This window comes from Ambystoma mexicanum, chromosome 4q (assembly GCF_040938575.1).
Source record: "Ambystoma mexicanum isolate Mex_15411 chromosome 4q, UKY_AmexF1_1, whole genome shotgun sequence".
NCBI lineage: Eukaryota > Metazoa > Chordata > Amphibia > Caudata > Ambystomatidae > Ambystoma > Ambystoma mexicanum.
This window is the reverse complement of record NC_090928.1, coordinates 120285606-120312159: the sequence shown is the minus strand read 5'-3', so window position 1 is coordinate 120312159 and position 26554 is coordinate 120285606. Positions and strand designations below refer to the sequence as shown.

The window sequence follows — 26554 nt, the reverse complement described above, 5'->3', positions numbered from 1 at the left end:
GTACCTTTTTAGATTTCCAGTCTTCTAATAAGCTTCTGCATGCATTCATTGTTCTACCCTCACGAGGATCTGGCCCCACCTGCCCCCCCCCACATAAACTTACTCTTAGCCCCGCTTAACTCCCAACCACCTCAAAGATTCAGTACCGAAAGAACAGAAAACACTGACCAGTAATTTGAGTTTCTAATTTGTGCTTATGATTTGATAGGTTATTTATAACGCGCTTAATACCCAGAGGTTTCTAAGTGCGGACCCGGGGATCGAATCTGTGGTGCTCCGTGTCGTCTTGCTTCCAAGGCGAGCACGTTGCCCCTGAGCTAACCTGCCGAGACTTGAAACAATTCAAGGAAATATTCAGACGGTGAGTTACAGGAAATTGTGAAATGGTTTCAAAGGAGGGCAGTCTCATTTTGCTTTAGAAACCAGTTGCACAAAATGAGTTCAGCGAGCTGATTCACAAAGTAGACGCATGGTTGCAAACTGTGATTGTAGCAGTTTGCGTTGCACCACATTAGTATTTTGGCACACTGCAAGTGGAAGCATCTGTGTGTTGCTGTGTGACCAGTCTGCACGCTTTTTTCACAGAATGGCAAAATAATTGAATCAAACTTTTAACATATATGGTTATACAACCCATATTCTATTCCGCACAGCATGTCATAAAAAAGCAAATTCTATACATAGCATCAGCAGTCAATGATGACTGGTAATGATGCTATGGGGCACAAAACTTGTGTATGAATAGTGTGACAAAGTCTGATTTCAGAGGCTGGGTAGTCTGATTAAAGTGACCTCGGTGGCCGGACTCCACCAATCGCATAATGACACAAGTCCCAAAGGAGTTATCAAGAGAATTGCTGTTAGGTAAAAATGGGTGCAGTCACACTGTGTGAGACTACACAAGACTTTATCTGCTTGGCATTAGGTAACTCAACTTTTGGTATAGGTCTGAAACCTTAAGTGTGTAAGGTTGGTAGTGTGACTGGTTGGTAGTGTGACTGAGCAGCCAGGCCTATCTCAAGAGGGGTAAATGTGAGCTGTACAGCTGTACAAATGAAATCCGTCTTTAAGGTTTCAGTTATAAATAGTTATTTATTTAACATCAGTTTTAAAAAAGCAATTCTTTGTAAAGGTTCAATTAAACTTTGGAAATACTTTACAGAATCAATAAAGCTGGTGAATACTCTTTGGATATACACAATACTCTTCTCCTACACCCTGAAGTGACTTCAAATATAAGGATAGCATTTGCATTTATATATCACCCCAATATACTTAGTAGACTCTGGGTTGCAGAAAGGAAGAGTTAATGAAAATAAAAAGGTTAGAACAGTTTCTTAAAAAGGTGAGGACAACTGAATCCTCCAATGAAGTCTAGGTAAGCCTTTCTCAGCAGTAACAGTATTCAACAAGCTACAACCTCTATGGAAGGACAAGCAATGCCAAAGTCAATGGACTTAGAAGAGTGCCTTTAGGGGGTTCCATGTGATAATATCCAACCACAAATTTTGCCATACAAGAATGGCACTGTTTTTCTGCAGCGATATTAACACATGGAACCTGCAGGGGACACCCCTGCCACCCCAGCTCCCATTTGTCCCATACATTATCCCCCTAAATAATAACTATATGTATGGCGGCATTATTTATGGGGATAATATTACAATATACCCTTTAGGGAGCCAGGACAGCCAAAGTAATTTGGACGAAGTCTATAGTTCTGATTCATTTCTTGGATAAAATTATTTCACACAGTCAGATTGTTCAAAGGAAATCACTGAAGACACACACGCTGTTAGGCCTGTGCAAAGGGGAGTTCAAATAAACTCAGAAAGTTAAGCAAGTGCAAATTTCAAGTGAGACAGCACAACTTAAGGCAAGAAGGTAAGTACCCCCAAACCCAAACAGTACCTTTGGTTTGAAGAAAAGTGGTACATCTGGATTCCTTCTTGCCACAGCTATGCAGACACTCGTTCCTGAGCCTCAGTCGTGGGGACAAGAGGGAGGACGTCTGGAGGGCTCCTGTGGCAGTACTCGCGAAGGTCGTTGGCAGCTATGGGCTCTCTTCGATTCAGCGGCATTTCGCAGTTTCAGCGCTTTGCAAACAACACTAATGCAGAACAAATCTCTGGTTGGACTTTCATGGTGAGGGCACTCTGGATCTGGATTTCCTGCTTGTGGAGTGTCCTTGGAAGGCTCCTGGAGCTTTTGGCCGGATTTGTTTCAGGGCAGATGTTGCACTCGGTTATGGACACTTGGCCCCTGGTATTGGGCTTCTTCAGCAACAGAGAGACATAGCAAGTCTGGGATTGTGCCAAAGTGGAGATCGTCTCGGGGTTAGTTGATACCACTACGATTCGAAAAAGGAGGTCAGCACAGCAGCAGGGCTTCACCTGTACTTCGAGGTCCAGGAGGTTGCTGCGGGCTTCTCTTCACAGTTTCTTCTTCGGATGTTTCTTCCAGTGGTCGACTCTGCCTACAGTCTCAAAACCCTTGCATTCTAATAAAGTTTTCCCATTCATGCACAGCCTCGGCTGTCAATCACACATCAGGGTGGCTGTCCTTTCCGGACAGCCAGCCGGCCGGCCAATCAGGACTGGTTTCGATCAGGCACACCTAGAGACAAAGGACATGGAAGTTTCGGACCCTCCCTCACATCCTGTTCTTCCAGACACACTGGAGCCAGGAGTGGGCTTCAGGGCTGAAGCCCGCCAAAGGCAAAACACACAAAGGGCTCAAATCTGTCCCAACGCACAGAGTAAAAGCCAAGAAAAACCTCTCATAGAAAATTGTGAAAAAAGAAGACGGGCCATTTTGACAAAATGGACACCCATGGGTGCTGTACTGCAACTGATGGTTCAGCCTGCCGTAGAGTAGCACAATGGTAGTCAAAATGTAACCACTGCCACCAGCCATTTAAAGTAGTGAGGGTAACAAAAAATGTTACATGAGAAAGTAGTATAAGAGGCTACTAAGTAACCCCCCAGGCACTCCACTTAACATGGTGTGTGCTGGACCTACAAAAAGAAAAGATAAGTAAGATACATTTTACTATTCTTGGGAACTGTAGTTCACCCAAGAAAAGGTATTTAAACCTTAAGAGAAATCCAAAGGATTTCTTAGGGACACTGTGCTGAAGGTGCTGTGTGTCACTATAGAAAAAGCAGATGCCTACAGAGTTTGTCAGACTCCAAAAATAGTGAAAACATAAAATTCGAATCAGGGGAAAACACATGATAGAGTGAGAAAAAGGCCCCACTCACTCAGGAGTTAATATTCAAATGTCCTAAGTCCAGCAAAAGAGCTGGGGTTCTCCAAGGTTGAAGGGAATTAGCACAGAAATTAAATTTCTCCCTAACACTCGTCCCCCCCAGACTAAGGGACAGGAGGATCTAATCCGCACTAGGATGGATCTCCTGTTGCAATTCAGTTAAGCTGTTTGCTGAGTCCACCCACAATCTTTTGTAACCCTTGCTATGGTACTTTTTAACATTAGTTTTCATTTGCAAGCTATATGACCTACAAGTGCTGTTAAGTACATCTCTCTTGTTTAATGTATAGGGGATCTGGTTTAACAGTCCCTCAGAAGTTGACAACTTCTGAACCTGCATTAGGCTTTTCACAGGGGTTCTTACAAAGAAATCCCTTAGACTTAGAGGGGCCTCCATGATTCCTCACTACCTCTCTCACATGAGCAGGTTGGGTCTCTGGGATCTTAGTTGGAGTTCTAGTGGCAGAGCAAGGTACAATCCTCCACTTCCTCTTAGATCTCGTTTTACATGGGTTAGGGGTTTCCCTTCTAACACTAGGATTTACACTGGAGACTTCAGCAGAAGATCCAACAGTCGTAAGGTATTTAGTCTTAGACTTATTTTTCCTGGATTTCCACCAGTTTTGAGAATTACCAGTTCCCACAGGCCTAGATAGGGGTCCAATTTGTCTATCCACCCCTTCCTCAGAAGCAGTGTGGGTCAAAGACTTAATAACTGGATTGGCAATGATGGAGCATGGTTTGGGCTCCCATTTCCCTAATATTCTAGTTTTTGGGTTGCCTTTGTTGGAGGTGACCTTACTAACATAAGGACTTACAGTGAGGATTCCACAGGCTCAGAGTGGCCTCTTAAGGTTGTCTCTCTAGCTAATATGGCGTGTTCCTGTTTCTTCCTACTGGAAGACCTGGGGTTACTGGACACTACTAATATAGTTTTTAAGTCATTCCCCAAAAGGACTCTCCAAGGCACCTCATTCTGCACACTGACAGGGATCCTTACTGTAGGATAAGGGGCTACTAAGTAACCCCCCCAGCACTCTACATTGGATGGTGTGTGCTGGACCTACAAAGAGAAATGGTAAGTAAGATACATTTCATCTTACTATTCTTGGGAACTGTAGTTCACCCAAGAAAAGGTATTTAAACCTTAAGAGAAATCCAAAGGATTTCTTGGGGACACTACATTAAAGGCGCTGTAGGTCACCATACAAAAAGCAGATGCCTATGGAGTTTGTCAGACTCCAAAAATAGTGAAAACATAAAATCCTAAACAGGGAAAACCACATGAGTGTGTGAAAAAGGTCCAACTCAGGAGTTAAAATTAAAAAGTCCTAAGTCCAGCAAAAGAGCTGGGGGTCTCTAAGGTTGAAGGGAATTAGCTCAGAAATGAAAATTCTCCCTAACAATGGCCAATGCTTGACAGTCCATCCCCAGCCATCAGTCCACCATTCCCATGATAGTTCCTGGTTGTCCCAGTCTAGTATGTCTGAGCCGGCAGAGAATGGCTTCCCGGGATGCAACAATCACAACAGCTATATTTCAGGGGTTAACTTAGAATAAGACGACAAACCCAAAAGCGGGCAGTCCTTTTTGAGATCCCAGAAGTAGTTAACATGGTTCATAGAGTATTCTGCAGCAGAAAGAGGTTTGACCACCCCTTCCCCTTCCCTCCTTGTTGGTAAGAGAGGTTGACCCTTCAGGCATTTGTGGAGAATGCTTTGTTCCCCTTAAACTTCAGACCTACGGGATGTCTAGGGGTGAAAATATAGGGTTGTGGCCTCACCTGCTGTCTGCCAAGGTCAAGACTGGGAGACAGAAATATGGTTTCAGCAGCATCTGAAAGCAACAGGCCTCCTTCACACACCTCACTCATGATCCCTCCCACAAAAAGCTTGCAAAGACCAGCACGGAACAGAGACAGGTTATGTTTACCACAGTATCCCATTGTTTTGCCGACAGGAGTTTTTTTTATGTCATTTTTACTGAAAACATTCCTGTTAGGGAGAATTCTCATTTCAAATGGATTGTGTCCTCGCATGTATTCCTTATATTTGATATTTCCAATATCTCAGCTTTGCAGCCTCAGAAACATTTTTTTTCAGCATGGGGCGCTGTGCGTCGATGAATGTCGACTCAATGTCCCTCGGAGGCCTCCGTTCTGATGTGCAGATATATGTAGCACGCGCAGCGCCCGTTGGCCTCAGTTCCGTTTTTCCGCGCTTTCAGCTTCGGATGCGTAACGTCTCGTTCCTGACAGGAATATTTGTCAAAATCTCTTCAAATTTCTTTGAATCTTCTATCTTCTTATTGAGTTTCGATCGAAATGGCGACGTCTTCAGCGTCGTCCACTCCTCAATCCGGCTTCAAGAAGTGGCATGACTGCAGTGCAAAAATGTCAATGACGGACCCCCACAGGATCTGCCTGTGGTGCTTGGTGTCGAATCATCCGTCTTCGGAGAGCGATGACGACCAAAGCTTTGAGAGAGCGTAGAGGGAAGCTTGTAGCAAGTAACCCCCCAAAAAAACCTACTCCATCTAAATTTAAAACATCTGATGAGTCGAGAACAACTTCTCCTAGTCGTAAAAGATCCAAACTCTCACGTTCACGAAATGGTTCTCACCACTCGTTGACTTTGAGGCATGGGAAGAAAAGGCACCATAGGTCGCCATCATCCTCGTCTACTTCAACCGAACAGGTCGTTTGCCCCACCAAAACCAGTTCACCGGCCCAGCGGGAGGAGTTTAGATTCCGTATGTTTAGGGTCTTCGAGAACGCAGCCTTGCCCCGCTCGAAGACATTTAAAGGCAATGCTCCAGTCGATAGACCTCCGAAGCACAAGAGCCGTGCGTCGTCGGACCCGGCCGCCAAACCTCCTCGAGAGCGATCACATCCCTCGAGTCGAGAAGAAGTCTCTTCGAAGACTAAAACTCTGACGTCATCAGCTTCAACGAGTCCATTATGTTTGAACCAAAAGATGCGTCATCAATGCCATCGGCGCCATTTCCAGTGGAGGAGCCATCAACGCCTCGAGTGTCAACCTCCTTGGCACCACAGGTATCGATTCAATCGACACAACCGTTGAAGCTATCGACGCTCTTGTCGAAACCATTGGCGCCTTTGTCGAACACGTCTACGCCAATGTCGACAATTTCAACGGTTTCAGCTCCCATAGTTACAAACATGATGACAACTTCTATGGAAAAGGTTTACAATCCCCTAGCACGTTCAGACTTCTTAAAGTCTCTCTCTTCAATTTATGAAGAGGCAGAGGAGTCCTCTGAGGAAGACAGACCTTTTTGACTACAGTATGTGACTCCATATGTATCTGAGGAACTCATATCAGAGAGCTCTAGCATGAAGAATTTGCAAGAGTGCCTTCATGAGGCTAGTGGGATTGACACCTCTCCTGAGGTGGAATTTGGAAGGGCAAACCCTCAGGACCACGTTGATGTATTTTACAGACAGCTAATGTCAATGGTCATGGAATATATGGGATGGTCGAGACCCACACCTGTTTTTGAGCAGGATGATCTCACCGACATATTGGTTAAAGGGCCACTGGAAGATCCAACTGTCCCTTTTCACCACCAAGCCCTGCAGAGGAGGGTGACTTGTAATTGGGAGGCACCAGAGGCTATTCCAGCTGTAAACAAGAAACTAACAGCTAAATAAAGAGCCTCCAGCTCTGATCCGGGATATTCCTCTCCAAACACCCAACTCCAGAAAGCCTTGTAGTGCAGGCAGCCACTTCCACAGGCAGAAAAAATGCCTACTGCACCATACCCCAGGAAAGGGATGACAAAAGGTATGACGCCATGGCCAAGAAGGTTTTTTCGGCCGGCAGTATGGCTTTAAATTCGGCTAATGCTACGTGCACGCTAGCGAGATTCACATACATCCTTTGGGTGTATATTTCTATGGCGGCTGACCATATCCCCGGAGGGGAGGAGCGAGACGGTTTCCTTAACATCGTCAAGTATGGGAAAGACGCAATGTGCAAGTCCCTCCAGACTGGTCTCGATTCTGTTGACAGTATCAGCAGAGGTATGGCGGCTAGTACAGTGATGCGCAGATTTGCGTGGTTGCGAAAGTCAGGATTCGCCCCAGACGTGTAATCCAGGCTTCTCAATATGCCCTTTGATGGCACACATTTATTTGTAAATAAAGCTGATGAAAGTTTGGAGAAGCTGCAAACTTCCAAGGCGGCGGCAAAATCCCTTGGAGCTGCGATAAAACAAACTCTAAACCACCCCACAGGTACGCCCTGCAGGGGTAGGTCCTTTTGCCATTATTCCATATTTGGAAGGGGCAGAGGACAGCCAGGTCAAAGAGGACAGAGAAGATTGTCCCGTGGTGGACGAGGTAGAGGTACTGAGACCTCAACAGCAGGGGCTTCCTTACCTTCAGCCACTGCGTCAGCTGCTCCAAAACCTCTCTGAGGTCTTCACTCACAAGACTGCAGTAGGAGGCAGGTTGTCACAGCATCTTACAGAATGGCGGGCTATTACTTCAGATGTTTGGGCATTGGAAACAGTTGCCCAAGGTTACTGCCTACCTTTCTTGCAAAAACCTCAGCGTCATCCACCGGGGAACAACTCTGTGAAAGTTCCAGAGCCACTCCTTATGTAGGAGATCTTAACCCTGCTAGAGAAAGGTGCTATAGAACCAGTACCTGTAGCGGCGAGGAACAAGGGTTGGTACTCCCCTTATTTTCTAATTCCAAAGAAGGACGGAGGAGCGAGACCCATCTTGGACTTAAGAGACTTGAACAAGTTCCTCAGGGAGACTTCTTTCCTCTCCGATCGACCCTCCCAAGTCCAACTTGGGTCCTTTCTCTCCTCTATCTCTATCTCTACTTGTGGTCTAAACTCTCTCCCTGGCTGTTCAACCAATACCTGGCACTTCGTGCCCACCGCATTGCCGCTCTCTGGCCCAGCTTTCAGTGCTATGCGGATGACACTCAGCTCATTTTCAGGCTCCCTTCAGCCACCTATTCTCCTTCTCTCATCTCTGACTGTCTACCATCCAAGAGTGGTGTGCTGCCAACGATTTCTGCCTTAATGCCAGTAAGACTGAGATTCTCCTCATCGGCACACCCGCTCCCTCCTTTCCTGTCACTCTCTGGCCGGCCTCTCTTGCCCCTCTTCCTGCTTCCACCTGTGAGACTAGAAACCCCAGGGTCATCTTCGACTCCACACTCTCCTTCTCTCCTCACATCTCTGACGTCTCTAAGAAGTCAGACTACCAGCTGCACCTCATCAGAGGGATTCTTCCTTTCCTCTCCTTCCCCCAGAAGCTCACTGTGTTTGAGCTTTTGTTCTCTCTAGGCTGGACTACTGCAACAGCCTCTTTCTAAATATGCCTGCCTCTACTCTCCACCCTCTGCAACTCATCCAAAACAGGACTGCAAGACTTGTCCTTGGCCTCAAGCCCAGGGATCGTATCTCTCCAGGACTGAAATCTCTGCACTTGCTCCCAGTGGCTGCGAGGATTAAGTTACAAACCCTCTGCATTGTCCACAAGGCCTTCTGGGGCCTCAATACCTTCAACTCTCTCTTCCTAAATATCTTCCTTCTCGAGCTCTTCGCTCATCCACCTAAAACACCCTCAGGGTCAGTCGCTTCTCCAAGCAACAAGCTGGTAGTAGATCTCTTTCTTCAGCCGGCGCCTCCCTCTGGAACAGCCTCTCTGAAAATTGAGGAGAACCATCTTCGGTTCCGGAAGCACCTAAAGACCTTCCTCTTTGCTTCTGCTTTCTCTCCTCCTCTCCCCTGCTGAACTCCTGGCTGAAACTGAAACTGCACTGGTCACCTGGCTACCCTCTGTTCTCAAGCCCAGGGCCCCTCCCCGCCAGTTGCGCACTTGCACTGCCCCCCTGGCAACCCTTGCACTCTGGGGCTGTTTCTGTATACCTACAGCCCCCTACCAGCACTTGACACCTGATGTCTGCACTTACCATTGCACCTTTCACCAGCTGGCCGCACTTATTTTTTACTGTTCATATTTATTGTTGTATTTATTTAGGTTCCATGTAATAATGCCCCCGCAAAAATATCGCCATGCAAAAACATCGCCGAAAAATTGCCGTTTTTTGTGGGGACATTATTACATGGAACATGCGGGGGACACCCCCACAACCCCCAAACCTTTGTTTTTTCTTCATGGGGAGCGGGGGACACCCCCGCAACCCCTGCTGCACCTGTCCCCATATATATGGTCACCCAAATAATATCGCCACAACTTTTTCCCGGCGATATTATTTACGGCGACCATATATATGGGCATAATATTACCTGATACCTTTATTTACTGTTTATTCCCCCTTGCACTTTTCCCTTCCCCCCCTCCCCTGCACTTGTGCGATCTCAATGTTACCTGGCCCAGTAAGATCGTTGTCTCTGTCTTCCCTCCCTTGCCTCGTCGGGCCTTGAAACATTTGTGTATAGGCTCGTTATAAATGCCATATCATATCAGGAAGGACAAGTTCAAGATGGTAACCTTTTTTCAGATCCTTCAGGCCCTCCAGATTCAGGTTTGGATGGTATCATTGGACCTCCAGGATGCTTACTTTCATGTGCCAATCCATCTATCATTTTTGGGTTCTGCCATTTGGGCTAACCTCCGCCCGAGGGTTTTCACCAAGCTAATGGCAGTTGTGTCAGCAAGTCTCAGAAGAGGGGGATTCACGTCTACCCCTACCTATACGATTGGCTGATCAGGGCCAGTTCCCCAGAACAAGCCCTGGATCATCTAAGCTATACTTGCCATTCGCTCCACAGGCTGGGCTCTCCCTCAACTTCAAGAAGTCCCACATGATACCATCACAAAGACTCCAGTTCATCAGAGCAGTACTGGATGCGTCCCTGGGAAAAGCCTCACCACCAGAGGTGAGGGATCAAAGCATTCTGCATATGGTGACAATATTCCAGAATGCCCAACATCTACCGGCCTTGGATTTTCTGAGGTTGCTCAGCCTCATGGCATCCTGCATTTTTCTTGTGCCAGAGGCTCGCCTGAGAATAAGGTCTCTCCAATGAGCTCTTAGGACCCAGTGGTCAAAGTTCTCAGGAAGGATGTCAGATCTCCTACAAATCCCAAACAGTCTCTCTGGACCTTCAGTGGTGGGCCGGTTGGGAAAACATCTTGAAAGGAGAACCTTTTTGACAACCATGGCCGGAGATAACAGTATTGACGGATGTCTCACTCACGGACGGGGTGGGGAGCCCATACCAACGACTTGACCATCATCGGTCGTTGATCTCCATCAAAGTCCAAACTACATATCAACCTTTTAGAGCTGAGGGCAATCAGACTAGCGCTGAGGGCGTTTCTGCCCTCTGTACGGGGAAACAATGTCCTAATAATGACGGACAACACAGTGGCCATGTACTACCTCAAAAAGAGAGGAGGTGTAGGGTCACTACCACTGTGCAGCGAGGCAATGCAGCTCTGGTTCTGAGCAATACAAGAAGGAATCTCTCTGTCGGCAGTTCACCAGCCAGAGAGAAGAACACGACGGCAGACGCTCTGAGCAGGCAAAGCACAGTCTCCCACGAGTGGGAACTAGCTCAGGAAGTCCTTCAGGAGATCTTCACCCTTTGGGGAACTCCTCAAGTGGGTCTGTTCACGCCTATACCCTGACTCTGCCCACCGGTGCCACACCTCAGTCTCCTTTTCCGCATCGACTGGAACGGAACGATTTTCACCAGCGCTCCTGGGTTTCGCCTTGCCATGTAATACCACGCGCTCTTCCCAGGATTCTTCTATCTTTTTGTCTTTTATTTGTCACCTAGGTACTTGGTCCTCCGGTGTCCCGCTCCTCCCCAGTGCATGTCGACTTTAGCGGGCTTCAGCAGGTGTCCAGCCTGCGAGGGGCTCATTCCTACGTCCGACCCCCACACTCTTTGCCCCCGCTGCCTTTGTCCCGACCACGGCTGGGAAGGTTGTACCGCGTGAGACGCACCAACTACATGCGCACTGAAGAACAGGCTAGCTAGATGGAGGGAGCTCTTTGAAAGGTCACCTGCAGAGGACTTGAACAACTTCGTCAGACAGAGATCAAGACCCAAGGGAGGGCTGATATTTTCCATCACACCCCTTAAGGACAACTCCTTTCCAAGGAAAAGACGAGCGAGAGGAACCTCTTGGGTTCTGGTACTAGCGCACACACAGAGGCTAGTTCAGCTACCGGCTTCACGGCCCGAGGGTCATCAGATCCATCCGGACACAGTGCTGAGGGACCGCAAGGTTCTTTTACTGAGTGTACACCCGAGGGGCTACGCCCTTATACCGGCTCGATGTCCACGGGGGTGCCTGCACGGAGCACTACCGGCGTCATTGCAGAGGGCCTAGACCTGAGGTGCGGGGTATGCCTCTTGCACCACCACCAAGAGTCTTGAAGGCGGCTGGGTCCAAGGAGCCATGCACCATGACTTTGGCATGCGGCACGCAGCTCGACAAAATGGCCGCTCGTCCGATGTCACTCCTAGGAACAGAACAGGCTGGTGAATGAGTTTCAAGGTGGGACTGGTGTCAACCAGGTACATGGCCTACAGTTTATCCATCAGCGGTGCAGGGCAGGTTCCCCCTGCAACCTAGGCAGAGTGCGCTCCGGCCCCAGCAGCCCCCAGCCACTCCGTCAATATCTCCTGCCGCCTCTTCAGCCTCCGAAGACAGGTTCTTCGAAAGGTTCCTGTCACTGATGCGAACCCCCAGATGGGGGCCATCCTGCGTGCTGCAGTCAGGGACTTCCTCCCTCCTGCCGTCCCACCAGCGCCCCTAGTCATTCCTCCCATGCTGGCAGCCACTAACTAGAGGCCATGGGAAATAGCGAACTAACTTCCAGAACTTCCGGTACAGAGTCAGGCACACTTCAAGGCGGGTCTAGGAGAAGCCAAGCTGGGTGTGCAGGACATCATGGAGTCCACTGTGGCCCACATTGATACCTCTGACCGGACCATCTGCATCGCCACGGACATGAGAAGGACGGCCTGGCTTCGGGCTACTAAATTTAACCCTGGCATCCAGGAAATGCATATTGGACTTTCCGTTCAAAGGTAGTGTGATCTCTTCCACACTACCACCGACGGGGAATTAGATAAAAAGAAAAACAGCTCGAAACTGCAAAGTCTTTATCTATCGCCACGCCCAAGGCATACACCCAGTCGCATCAACGCACTGACAGGGGGCGGTCGTTGAGCAGGTTTGGGGCTTCCAGGAACAGAGGTCGAGACAAACTGACCACTCACCCAGTCCGCACCAGCGCAAATAACAAAAAGGGGACGTGGGCAAAGGCTTCTTCCAGTCCCCCTCCTCCTCAGCAGCAGCCTCAGAAGGAAAGAAAGCATGATGCCTCCCTTCGGGTCCACTTGTCTCCCGTGGGGGGCAGGCTTGCCTTTCACGTCCAATTTTGGCACCAGAACTTCGCAGATCCATGGATCCTCTCTGTAGTATCCTTGGGGTACCGCCTATCGGTCCCTTCTCCTTCCTCCCCTCCACTCCCACAGATTGGGACAGCAACTCTGTTGGCGGAGATTCGGTCACTCGTCGAGAGCCAGGCAATGGAAGAAGTCCCAGCCTCCCAGAAAGGATTGGTCTTTTATTCCAGGATTTTCACCAAACAAAAGAAGAACCAGGCTGGCCTGAGAGTTGCGTTGGACCTATCCACCCTCAACCTCTCCCTCCCTCTTCAGAAATTTAAGATGGTAATGCCAGCACTCGTTGCAGGGACACTAGACACAGGAGACAGGATGTGCTCCCTGGATCTGAAGGACGCCTATCTACACGTCCCGATTTGGCAGCCACATCGCTCCTTCTTGCGCTTCAGGATCATGGGCTGCCATTTTCCATACAAGGTGCTACCCTTTGGCCTCAACTCAGCCCCCAGGGTATTCACCAAACTCATAAATGCGGTGGCAGCGATCCTCAGGGCCCAGGGCCACCATGTCTACCCGTACCTGCACGACTGGTTCGTCAGGGCGAGATCTCAGTTGGGGGTTACCCACACATCCTCCGCACTTATGAGCACACTCCACGACCTGGAGTTTAGGATCAGCCTCATCTTCCTGGGCCTCATCTGGGATACAAGCTCCGAGAGGGTCTTTCCCTTAGAGAACAAGATTACGGCCATCAAGAGGGCCACTAAGCACCTCCTTACCAGAGCAGTGACCTCGGCCTGGTGGTACCAGCACTTACTGGGTATCATGGCAGCGGTTCTACTGGCAGTGCCACACACGTGACTCAGGATGAGGAGGTTACAGCTGCACTTCGCAGCCTCTTGGAATCAGTAGATGGGCTCCTAAGCGTGGCTGGTCAGCATGCCTCCTTCTCTACGCTCGGACCTCACATGGTGGTCCAGGGAATGCAACCAACGGACGGTCAGGCCCTTTCGGCAGACGCCCCCACAGGTCACCATCACTACAGACTCCTCCCTTGAAGGGTGGGGAGCCACCCTGGACAGCCACAGCATCCACAGTGTGTGGACTCGACAGGAGCGGGAATCAAATATCAACTGGCTGGAGCTCAGTGCCATCTGGTTAGCTCTCAGGGCTTTCCTTCCTCTCATTGGGGGCAAGTCCGTCCTTCTCCAGCATGGGGTCTGGCATGGATTCACATGCTCATGAATATTCCCCGTCGTCAGGCTGGGAATCCTCGGTAAAGAAAAAACCAGTATCAGTTTCGTTTCTGATCTGTCTTTCGTAGTAGTAACCAATCACTGATCTCTGCGTCATACTGACCACAGCCAATGACTGCCCTCTACCTAAGCCCCGCCTCTGGCAGCCATCTTCAGATTTTTACCGCACGTTCAAGTGTTGGGATCCTCGTGCTATTGCTCTCGAGCGTTAGTGCTATTTTTTCACGTTTTTTCTCAAAAACTTCGATTTTTTTGGTCAAAAAGAGCCTCAAGCTCCACCGATTCTTCATCCGATCTACGGGGACCCGTGTCAGATTCGTCTACGCCCCACAAGGGTGAAGATTTCGTCGAACTACGCTTTTGGAGGACTCCAGAAGTTTCTCAGGCCCATCTTGGACATGGCCCTGGAGAAGGGAAGCTCGACGCCCGGAAAGCTGTTCAGGGTCTGCCCTGGATGCCAGCTTCAGAATGTCTTTAAGGAGGACGAACACTCCTTTTGTCTTTACTGCCTACATGAGGACAAGACGCACGTGGAGAAGGACTGTGCGTTTTGCGGCAATATGTCGGAGCGGACCATGAAGGACCGCCATCAACGTCTCGCCAACTGGCTGGAAGGGAAGAGCCCCTCAGGCGAGAAGAAGAGGAAGAAATCCGAGCGGTCTTCTAAGACCTTTGGGGATGCCCCGGCGACTGGGGTCCAACACAGGGCCAAGCACCGCGAGTCCGCTGGCACCGGGAGCGCCGAACGGTCGGGCTCTACGGGCGCCAGGCAGGGCGCATCCTCCCCGGCACCATCAACCACGAGCCAACGCTCTGGTTCGGTTAAGAGGAAGGCCGAGCACCCGGCGAAGCTCCTGGAGAGGCCCCGGTCGAGCTCGAAGGCCCCATCGGAGGGAGAGCGAGGCAGTGCCCCCCCCCCCCAAGGAGAAGGCGGTGAGCGCACCTAAGGTGGTGAAAGCCTTAATCCATCCGGCCAAGGCCTCTATCGAGACAGTCCCGGCGGCCCTGGCTCAGCCTGTGGAGGCTACACAAGTGGTGGCGACTTCGGGGCTCAGAGTCTCCCTGCCACCGCGGAGGGAGTCCTCTTTTATGCCCATCGACAGGACCCCCGTGAAACCTCCGACGGAGAAGAAAAAGGGGGGGCAGGAGGTCGTCGTGGATTCTGCCTCAACCTCTGAGGAAGAGCTGATCGAGGTCTTAAGCCACGGCGTTGGCGTGGAAGAAGACCAGCCCGTCGGGAGGGATCCCGACGTAGGAGACGACGATATCGTCGAGGGTGCCGACGGGGCCCCTGACCGCCCATCGGACTCCCCTCAACCAGCGCCGCAAGACAACTCGGCGGCCATTTTGTTGGCTATACAGTCCTTATGCTCGGAGATACGGACGAGACTGCCGTTACCACCAGCGGAGGAACCGCTCCCGACAGGGGACCCGGAGCCAGGCCCTTCTGGGAGCCCTCCCCCTAAGAGAAGAAGGATTCACCCTCCACCTCCTTTTCAGCCATCGCGTCCTGTTCAGCCCTCCTCCCCGTCCACGACTCGTGGGGATGATACGGGGACTGACACGGCCGCGACGGGTACGGACGACGAGGTTTACGACGAGGATCTGCCGTCGTCACCTCCCACCCGGGCTTCCCCGCCCGACGAGATTGGATCGTTTCACTCCATGATCGCCAGGGCATCCGAGCTCTTCCAGCTCTGCCCGGAGGAGAAGAAGAAGGAAGGTTTCCTTTATCAACGGCGCGAGGCCAAGAGGAAGACGGTCCTCTCCGTGCCTCTACTGGACGATATTTGGGATGAGGGCCTCGCCCTCCTCAAGAACCCATCCACGACGCCGGCTAGAAGGGATCGGTACGAGAAGAAGTACCGGGTCCCTGTCTCGGCCCCCTTGTGTCTCCGGGCACAGCCGACCCCGGACTCTGTCGTCTCCGCGGCGGCCAGGAAGAAAGCGGGGGGGGGTGCGGCCTCTACGTCGACTTCCCCGCCGGACGGCGAGGGAAAGAAATTGGATACGATGGGACGCAGGGTCATCTCGTCTGCAGCGACGACGATTAAGGCGGCCAACGCCTTGGCTATCGTAGCCCGCTACGACAGGGAGCTGTGGTACAAACTGGCCCCCCTGCTGGACTTCCTACCGGACGACAAGAGGGCGGATGCCCTAGAGATCTTGCAGGAAGGTGAGGTGGCGTCGGACCACGCCATTACGATTGCGACAGACATCGCCGACACTGGATTTCGCCAGTTGGGCAACGGCGTGTGCCTTAGGCGGCTTGGATGGCTCAAGGCTACTGACTTCCGTCAAGACGTGCAGACCAGAGTCTTGGACATGCCGTTCGATGGAAACAACCTGTATGGGAAAACAGTGGACGATTCCCTTCAAGCCATCAAAGCCGACACGGAGACGGCCCGGGCTCTCGGGGTTCTCCAGCAACGGCGGCCGCCCTTTCGGAGCGGCGGAGGCAAGGGTGCCTCCAAAGGTTCCGGCGGCGGATTTTCCACCTACCGTCAAGCAGCCCGTTCGTCGTCGCAGGAAGCTTACAGGGGACGAGGCAAGTCAGGCGGACCCCGCCGTCGTCGCCAAGGACAAGGCGGCAAAGCCTCGTCGAAGCAGGACTGAACCGGCCGTGGGGTCGGGCCCCCACCGAAGCACCCCGGTGGGAGGCCGGCTGGCGAGCTTCATCAGCGTGTGGGAGTCCATCTCCACCGACCGTTGGGTGCTGGACGCCCTAGCCCAGGGTCACGCGCTCGAGTTTCAAAGAAGGTGCCCGCGCGTCCCTCAACTTCTCTTAGAGGTAAAGGCGATGCTCAGGAAGGGCGCCATCAAGCTCGTCCCAAAGAGGCTTCGGCTCCGGAGTTTACTCAAGATACTTCCTCGTGAAGAAGAAGACGGGAGGATGGCGTCCCATCCTGGACCTACGACGACTGAACAAATTCATCAAGGCACAGAAGTTCCGGATGGTCACCCTCCAACACGTCCTGGGTCAGCTGGAGGAGGGCGATTTCCTGTCGTCGTTGGATTTGGAGGATGCCTACTTCCATATTCCCATCCTAAAGGGGCACCGAAAGTTTCTCAGGTTCGTGGTCCAAGGGCGTCACTACCAGTTCAGAGCCCTTCCCTTCGGACTAAGGTCGGCACCCAGGGTGTTCACCAAGTGCCTCTACCCCTACGTGGACGACTGGCTCATCCGAGCCAAGACGAGGGAGCTCGCCGTGGAGCACACGGCAAGGACCGTCCAACTTCTCACAGACCTGGGATTCTCCGTAAACTACGCCAAGTCCCACCTGGTGCCCGCGCAAGACGCACTGTTTCTGGGAGCGAAGCTCGACACAGTGTTGCTTCTGGCCTCCCCGTCGGAGGAAAGGACGAGGGCCATTCTGGGCAAGGTGCAGCGGATGCTGGTTGCGGACGCGGCCAAAGTGAGGTCCATCAAGTCCCTCCTCGGAATGATGTCTTCTTGCATTTACCTCATCCCCCTGTGCAGGCTCCGGATGCGCCCGTTGCAGGAGTTCCTGGACGCGCGCTGGATCCAGACGACGGGCAGCTTCGAGGAGAGGATCACACTCGACGAGAGTTTCCGACAAGCGATCCGGTGGTGGGGCGCCCGCGCGCATCTGACGGCGGGCATGGACTTCCAGGCCCCCGGCCACCAGGAGAGAGTGACCACGGATGCCTCCCTGGAAGGGTGGGGAGCGCACACCGAAAATCTACACGCGAGAGGCCTTTGGCTCCCGACGGAGAAGTCCCTCCATATCAACATCCTGGAGCTCCGTGCAGTGTTTTGGGCCCTCAGGTCCTTCCTCCCGTCCCTCAAGGACAAGGTGGTGAGGATCTTCACCGACAACACCACCACCATGTTCTACATCAGGAAACAGGGCGGAACCAGGTCCCCAGCCCTGTCCAGGGAGGCCCAGGATCTGTGGCATTGGGCCGCCGCCCAAGGGATGTTTCTGGTGCCGTTTCATCTGGCAGGGATAAAAAACACCATCGCCGACTCACTCAGCAGGGAGCTGCGCTCGTGCCACGAGTGGGAACTGCGATAGGATCTAGTGGACCGCCTCTTCCGACGGTGGGGCACACCCCAGATCGATCTGTTCGCGACGGCGACGAACTCCAAGTGCCGGAGGTTCGCCAGCAGGTTTCCCCAGCCGAGGAGCATGGGTCGATGCTTTCTCGTTCCCCTGGGAGGGCCTGTTCCTATACGTGTTCCCTCCATTGCCATTGCTGATCCGGCTCATCAACCAGCTCAAGAGGTCACGGTGCAGGATGATCCTCATCGCACCTGCGTGGCCGAGGCAGATATGGTTCCCGGACCTTCTGGACTTGTCAGCGTCCCTGTCAATCAAGCTGCCAGTGGACGCGGATCTTCTCTCCAGGGAAGGAGGCGCCATACTCCATCACGACCCGAAGTCGCTGAACTTGCAGGCCTGGCTCCTGCAGCGTTAGAGTTTGGAGGATACGACATACCGGCCGATTGCAGAGATGTTCTTGCAAAGGCCAGGGCGTCCTCAACTCTTAAATGCTACGGACACAAATGGAAGAGGTTCTCTGTCTGGTGCCACGCACAGAAGATTAACCCTCTATGGATTACGGCCCCCCAAGTACTGCCGTACCTACTGACGCTGGCCAAAGCTGAACTGGCGCACGCGTCCATCAAGATTCATCTTGCTGCGATCTCCCGATACACCAGAACCACGGGGCGGACGTCTTTGTGGTCTCATCGTCTGGTGAAAGAGTTCATGAAGGGACTGTTCAGATCGTTCCCGCCGGTGAAGGCTCCGGCCCCGGCGTGGGAGCTCAACGTGGTGTTGACCAAGCTCATGGGACCTCCGTTCGAGCCTCTGCACTCGGCTCCGTTGAAGTTCTTGTCGTGGAAAACAGCGTTTCTGGGCCATCACCTCCGCACGACGGGTGGGAGAGATCCAGGCCCTTTCCTGCAAGGCCCCGTACTTGACTTTTCACGACACGAGGGTAGTGGTCAGGACGCACCCCTCCTTCATGCCCAAGGTACCGTCGGACTTCCACCTCAACGAACCCTTGGTGTTGCCTGTTTTCTTCCCGTCGCCTTCGTCGCCGGCTGAAAGGACTTTGCACTCGCTGGATGTGGCTAGAGCGCTGAAGTTCTACGTGGACCGCACAAAGTGTTTTCGGAAGATGTCACAACTCTTTGTGAATTTTGGACCTGTCAATCAGGGGAAGGCTCTCTCGAAGGCTTCCATTTCCAGATGGCTCTCCGGCTGTATCATGTACTGTCATCGGTTGGCAATCCGACCGCTGCCTGGCCGTCCGAGAGCCCATTCCACCAGAGCGAACCCAGCTACCACGGCGTTCCTATCTGGTGTGCCCTTGCTGGACATCTGCAGGGCTGCTACGTGGAGGTCGACGCACACCTTCACGAAATTCTACTGCATCGATCGGGATTCCAGGGAGGAGTGCAGGGTCGGCCAAGCACTGCTACGCAACCTGTTCGCCTAAGGTGAGCCTGGTGAGGAGGTAAGATTTGCTTAATGTTGAGTTTGATGTAATGCTAATGTTGAGCCTTTGCCACCTCCCGTGGTTGTGCATGTGTGTACTGCTATGTATTCTTTATTCATGAGCATGTGAATCCATGCCAGACCCCATGCTGGAGAAGGAACAAGTTACTCCCACCTCCCACTCCCAGCAACCCTCCCGCCTACCCCTCTGCGGCTCTTCACTTGGTCATACTGCCACTTCATGTGCTACCAAATCTGAAGATGGCTGCCAGAGGCGGGGCTTAGGTAGAGGGCAGTCATTGGCTGTAGTCAGTATGACGCAGAGATCAGTGATTGGTTACTACTACGAAAGACAGATCAGAAACGAAACTGATACTGGTTTTTTCTTTACTGAGGATTCCCAGCTTGACGACGGGGAATATTCATGAGCATGTGAAACCATGCCAGACCCATGCTGGAGAACAACAATTACAGGTAAGTAACTTGTTCCTTATCCAGACCGACAACTCCACCAGCATGTACTATGTCAACAGGCAGGGGGGGTACCAGGTACCCACCGCTGTGCAGCCTAGCGGTCAGCATGTGGGAATGGGCCCTAGAGAACAACATCTACCTCACGGCAATCCACCTCCAAGGAGAGGCCAACTTGGAAGCGGACAGACTCAGCAGACTGGGAGCGGACAATTACAAATGGCAATTGAACGAACAGGTACTGCAGGTGGTCTTCAACACATAGGGCCACCCTAATGTGGATCTATTTGCCTCCTGGAAGAAAAATAAGTGCCATCAGTTTGCATCTTGGCTGGGGCAGGGCCCCGGCTCCCTGGGCGACGCATTGCAGATTTGGTGGGAAAGCATGACAGCCTATGCCTTTCCCCCACACCCCTGATCCACAGGGTTTTCCGCATGATAAAGGAAGCTTGTCACCTCAGCATCATTCTGATAGCTTCATGGTGGCCGGCGAGACTGTGGTTCTCTGAGCTGCTCAGCCTCCACCACCCATTCACCTTCTGCTGGGACCAGCACATCTCTTGTCCAAGCAGAAGGGCAGGGTCCTCCACCTGGCACCTCCGAAGTTAGCCCTCGCAGCGTGGTTCCTGACCAGATCACCCTCAGGCACCAGAGCCTCTCCCAGGCTAACCTAGAGATCATTTCAGGGCGCCAGGAGCAAGGCTACCAGGAGCCAATACAGGAGTAAATGGATTAGGTTCTGTCATTGGGCAGACTCTAAGGAGATGGACCCCCTTACGTGCACACTGGATGACGTGCTCTCCTTCTCGGCACACCTTGCGCACTCATGCGTACAGGTGTACACTTGTCGCACCTATCTGGCAGAAAATAACAACAGGGTCAATTGGGCTTAGAAAGCTGGGAGTGCAACTGCCTTCCCAAACCGTAAGGGCATATCAGTACACAAAGGATGGTTCCTAGGGGAAATATTGATCTGCTTGCAGGTGAAGGCAAGGAGAAAAAGGGTAATTGTGCTGGTTATAGAGTGGTCCTAGGCATGAGACACAAGATGCTGAGCTGAGCTGGCCCTCTGGGAAGGCACCCGAGCCCGGCCGGGAAGGGTGGCCTATCCTTAGACAGCGAGTGGTGTGACGCCTGTCTGGGTGGGAGGGGGGGGGGAGACTGACTCTAGCTCCCTGCATGTGGGTAACTATATTCCACATGCAGTTTTATCCCGAACAGCCTAAACAAGCGTGGGTGGGGCAACCAACATTATTGTGGGTGAGTGCGAGATGGGAATTAGATCTCGTAGTCATGAACCAAAAAAGTTTGATTAACATGTGTGCGCTAGAGGCATCGGGAATTTCTGGGTTTATTCACCCTGATGGCTCAGTGCTCTTTCCATGTGGGTGGTTGCCCGAACAATAAAAAATAAGACAAAGTGGGTGGAGATTGTCGAATGGTTCTTAAAAAACACACAGTCCCCAGGATGTGGGGTGTGTTGAGAAACCCGTGCTCTTTGAGTTCCTGGTTGGTTTTTATGATAGCCCGGTGTTGGTATTGGGATATCGTGTGGTGTTGTGGAGGAGCCACAAAAGGTCTGGTCGACCAGTTTCGATGTTCTTCCAGTGGTTGTGGACCATCTTCTTCAGGACAAGAAAAAGCTTCAAAAGTTACAAAATAACATCTTCCTGCTGTCCTTGGAATGGGGCAGCGAAAGCAGGCTGCATGGGATCCGGGGTGCTTCCTAGTGCTCCAGGTCTCTTGTGGGATGGTTCAAAGTGAAGGCAAAAAACTCTGCAGGTCCGGACCTTGTTGGCTGGTGCGGACGATTGCATGCAGCCTGCTCACTGGAGAACGTGTTCCCGCTTCCCGCAACTTATCAACTTCCTCTCCTCTCCTGCTGTGCCCTCTCTCCCTTCTTCAGCTTCCTTGCCTCCACCCTCTGCCACCTCGCTGGCGCCCTCTTCCTCCTCGGCTACCTTGCCCTCTCTTCCTACCTCCTCCGTCCTCCCTTGGGCTCCTTCTTCACCTCCACTGGGAGCACCTCTAATTTGTACCCCTCCCCGGAAGTCTTTCAAGGATGGCAACCGTCTCCACCTCACCACTCTTAACTCTTGCTCAGCTGTCAAACACTCCTCTCACATCTGCTGTCTCTTGGAAGAACTGGACCTTGATGTCCACGGTCTCACTGAGACATGGTTCCCGACCAGCTCTGTCACGAGCTTTAACGCCTTCCTTCCTAATGGCTACAAGATCCTCTCCATTTCCAGAGCCAACCGTCCTGTTGGGGGTATAGCCTTAATCTTTCCGGAGTGGATCCCGGCCTATATCATTCCTATGCAGGCGGCGTACTCCTCCTTTGAATGCCTTGTCTGTAGGCTTTCTCTCTCTCCTGGCCACTCGGCCACCTGGTCAGATCACCTCCTTCCTCTTTGAGTGGGCGGACCTCTCTTCCTCCCTCCTGGCCTCAACCACTCAACTCCCCCTTTGAAACTTCAACATCCATCTGGATGCCGGTCCTGCCACGGGACTCTTTCGCGACCTTTATGACTCTCTCTCTCTCTCTCTCTCTCTCTCTCTCTCTCTCTCTCTCTGTCTCTCTCCCTCTCTCTATTCTTCCCTCTGGCCTGACTCACTCTGCAGGGCACACTCTTGATGCTCTGATCTCCTCAGACCTCCCCTCTCTAACCATCTCACCACTTCTCTCCTGGAGTGACCACTTTCTCCTCTCCTCTCATCTCTCTCTCACTACCTCCCAGGCCAATGTTACCCTGAAACTGCCACCCACCTTCTCAGTCATTTGACCTATGAAGCATGTGTCAGTGGAGGCTTTCGCTGCATCTTTCTCTCCCCCTCCTGTACCTCTGGCTGACTCGCACCCTGACATAGCCCTCTCCATGCTCCACTCTGCTATCTCTGACCCTCTTGATGTACTTGCCCCTGTCATGAGGATCCGGATGAAGCCTAAAATCAAGTGCAACTCCTGGTACGACTCTGACCTCGTCACACTTAAACACAAGTGTAGGGTGGCTGAGAGGAAATGGTTGGCATCTTGTACATCCTCTGACAGACTGGCCTCCCGCCTACTCCAAAGGCAATACCGACTCTCTGTCCTTACCAAGAAGAGAGCTCACATCCAAGCCTGCGTTTCAGCGGCATCTAACAACTCGGCTGAACTCTTTAAAATCTGCAAGGAACTGGCCAATCCTTCCGCACTCTCTACCTCCCCTGCCCCTTCCCAGGCCCTCTGTACGGCCCGGCTTCTCACTTCATCTCTAAAACCCAGGACATCCTGTGCACCCTCTCTGCTTCTCCCACTTCTTCCTCCACTCTCTCCTCTTCCTCTGGCCCCATCGCGGCCATCCCCCCTCCCTTCTCTGCCTTTCCACTCTTCTCCCCTGACAAGGTTTCTAGACAAGTCTGATCTATGAAAACCTCATCTAAGCTGGTTCTTCCCTGTTCTTCCGAAACCATCAAGGACCACATTGACACCCTCGCTCCAGCCATGGCTGACTTCTGCAACCACTCCTTCGCCTCTTGAACCTTCCCCTCCCCCTTAAGTACTTTCTTGTGCACCCTCTCTTCGAGAAACCCTCCGCAGACCTCCTCCCTTCCGGCTAATTATCGCCCGATCTCTATCACTCCTTTCCTGGGCAAACTCCTGGAAAAGCTAGCCATCTCCAAGCTTAATCTTCACACTGAATCTGTTGGTTGTCTCCATGACCACCAGTCTGGCTTCAGACCAGCCAAAAGCATGGAAACTGTTCTCCTGAACATCCGTGAAGACCTGCTCTCCATCTTTGATTCTAACCTTCCCTTTGTCCTCACCCAACTGGATGTCTTTTCTTCCTTTGACATGGTAAGCCATGCCATCCTGCTCAACCGGCTCCATGAAAATCTGGGTATCACTGACCAGGCTCTGGCCTAGCTGACTTCTTTCCTATGTGGCCGACCCTCCCAGATCCAACTTGGGTCCTACCACTCCTTTATCTCTCTCTCCACATGTGGTGTCCCCCAGGGGTCTAACCTTTCTCCCTGGTTTTTCTACCAATACCTGGCACCTCTCGCCCTCCGCATTGCTGCTCTCTGCTCCAACTTCCAGTGCTATGCGGATGACACCCAGCTCGCCTTCAGGCACCCCTCTGCCGCCTCTTCTTCTCTCATCCCTGACTGTCTGTAAACCAGAAGTCGTGCGCCGCCAATGATCTCTGCCTGAATGCCACTAAGAGAGAGATCCTCCCCATCAGCACACCTGCACCCCCCTTTCCTGCCACTCTTTGGCCGGCCTCCCTTGGCCCTCTTCCTGCTCCCACCTGTGAGGTTAAAAACCTCTGGGTTATCTTTGACTCCACACTCACCTTCTCCCCTCACCTCTCTAAGAAGTCAAACTGCCAACTGCACCTCCTTGGAGGTATTCTCCCTCTTCTCTCCTTCCCCCAGAAGCTCACTATCTTCTGAGCTCTGGTTCTCTCGAGGCTTGACTACTCTAACAGCCTCTTTTTAAATCTATCCTCTTCTACTCTCCGTCCTCTGCAACTCATCCAGAACAGGACTGCAAGAATTGTCCTTGGCCTCAAGCCCAGGGATCGTATCTCTCCAGCACTGACATTTCTCCATTGGCTCCCAGTGGCTGCAAGGATCAAATTCAAGACCCTTTGCATTGTCCACAAGGCCTTCTGGGGCCTAGGACCAAAATCTCTCCAGCTTTCTCTTCAGAGGTATCTACCTTCTCGTGCTCTTCACTCTTCCACCTCCAACTCCCTGAGGGTCAGTCGCTTTTCTAAGCAACGAGTTGTCGGCAGATCTCTCTCTTTGGCTGGCACCAACCCCTGGAACAGCCTCTCTGCCTCTCTGAAACTTGAGCAGAACATCTACGGTTCCGAAAGCAGCGCAAGACTTTCCTCTTTGCTTTTGCCTTCTTTCTTCAACTTCCCTGCTGATCTCCTGTCTGAGAATGCACTGGTTACCTGGCTACCCTCTGAATCATGGACCCAGGTCCCTGCCCTCCCAGCTGCACACCTGCACTGCCTCCTGGCAACCCTGCACTTGGGGGCTGTATCTGCATCCCTACAGTCACCCTACTTGCACATATCCGACATTTGTTGTCTGCACTTAACCCCTGCACTGCCACCTGTAGGCAGCACTCTTGTCTTGATCCTAAGTCTCGCACTTCTTCTCCTCTCCTTCCCCTTGCACTTTTCCCCTTCCCTCTCCCCCGCACTTGCGCGATCTCAATGTTACTTGGCCTAGTAAGATGGTTGTCTTGTCCTCCCTTGTTCCCCCCTTGCCTCGCTGCGCCTTGAAACACTTGTGTATAGGCGCGCTATAAAAAATACCTTCCCCTTGCACTTTTCCCTTTCCCTCTCCCCCGCACTTGTGCGATCTCAATGTCACTTGGCCTAGTAAGATGGTTGTCTTGTCCTCCCTTGTCCCCCCCTTGCCTCGTTGCGCCTTGAAACACTTGCGTATAGGCGCGCTATAAATAAAATATCATTTCATTCCGGCCACCCCACTGGCAAACCTGTACTCTGCCGGTCCAACAAAGGCCAGAATACGGTAATCCGGGCATATTAATTCCACAACAGCAAAGTTATGATGAGCAAAGGTTTGGTAGAATTCACTACCTCTGAAGAGGACCAAGTCCACATGCAGGATTATTAGTTTTTTGCTACGATAACCAAGATTGCTGAGTTCTTACAATCTGAACACAATAAATTAAAAAGGAGAGTCAGCTTCCAGCAATTGATGCCAGTGACACCCAAGGAGGGATTACATCCACCCATGTCACCTGGAAGAGGAAGAATAGGGTAACACTTCTCTTGAAGAAACAGATATTGGTGATCCATTAGACTATCCCATGGAACTCACTAAAGACTTAGAAGCTCTTTTAATTGATTCACCCTCTGAAGATCAGAGTGTGTGCACATAGCCCGCTTACAAAAAGATTTTCTATAAGAACACTGAAGACAGAGGAGATTGACTTTATAGAGGACACTTTGGAGAAACACATGCCTATGGCCCATTGTATCCCACTGCTCAGTGGCTTTGAAAAGGAAATCACCACTTCCTTCCTGAAACCAGCATCTACAAAAAATAAACATATGCATCGAAAAAAGTATAAGCAAGCACCAACAGATCCTGGGTATGCTCATAGTCATCCAACGCCATATTCCCTGGCTGTTAAAACGATGAGAAAGAGGGATGCTTCCCCACTGTCTTCCTTGGAACACCCATCCCGAAAGAGAAAGAAAAACGATATATGCTTTCAGACCTGATAAGGCAAACTCTGCTGATTATGGTGCATGGTGGCTAACGCATCAGATTGAATGATATGCTCAACCGAGCACACTGTGATTACTTGAATTGTCCGGCCAAACATGTCACCTTGTATGCATAGAATGGTGCATGCTATAGTCTAGCATGGCAGCTCTCAGCTAATGCTTTAATAAAAAATAATAAAACTGCATTCTGCTGAAACGCAGGCCGTCGGGTAACAGAGGCAGCTATAGTGAAGAGACGTTCCTGGGTAAGGAGAAGAGGCTTTCCCCCAGAACTGCAAGCTCACCCCATCAACGTACCCTGAATGATTCACTTCTGTTTAGGAATTTAATGATGACACCTGGAAAAAGGCCAAGACCGAGCATGAGACAGATAAAACCCTAATGGAATTTACAGGAAGTTTGTTCCAATGGGATGAAACAGCTTCAAGTCATCATCCTTTTCGT

At 51.6% G+C, this 26554-nt stretch overlaps 1 protein-coding gene across 1 annotated transcript in view; it reads left to right on the top strand.

The window, feature by feature from the left end:
* The window catches only part of LOC138467530 (zinc finger protein 182-like), a 332475-nt gene that overhangs the window by 184246 nt on the left and 121675 nt on the right, over positions 1-26554 (top strand). The gene's annotated exons all lie outside the window — the stretch shown is intronic.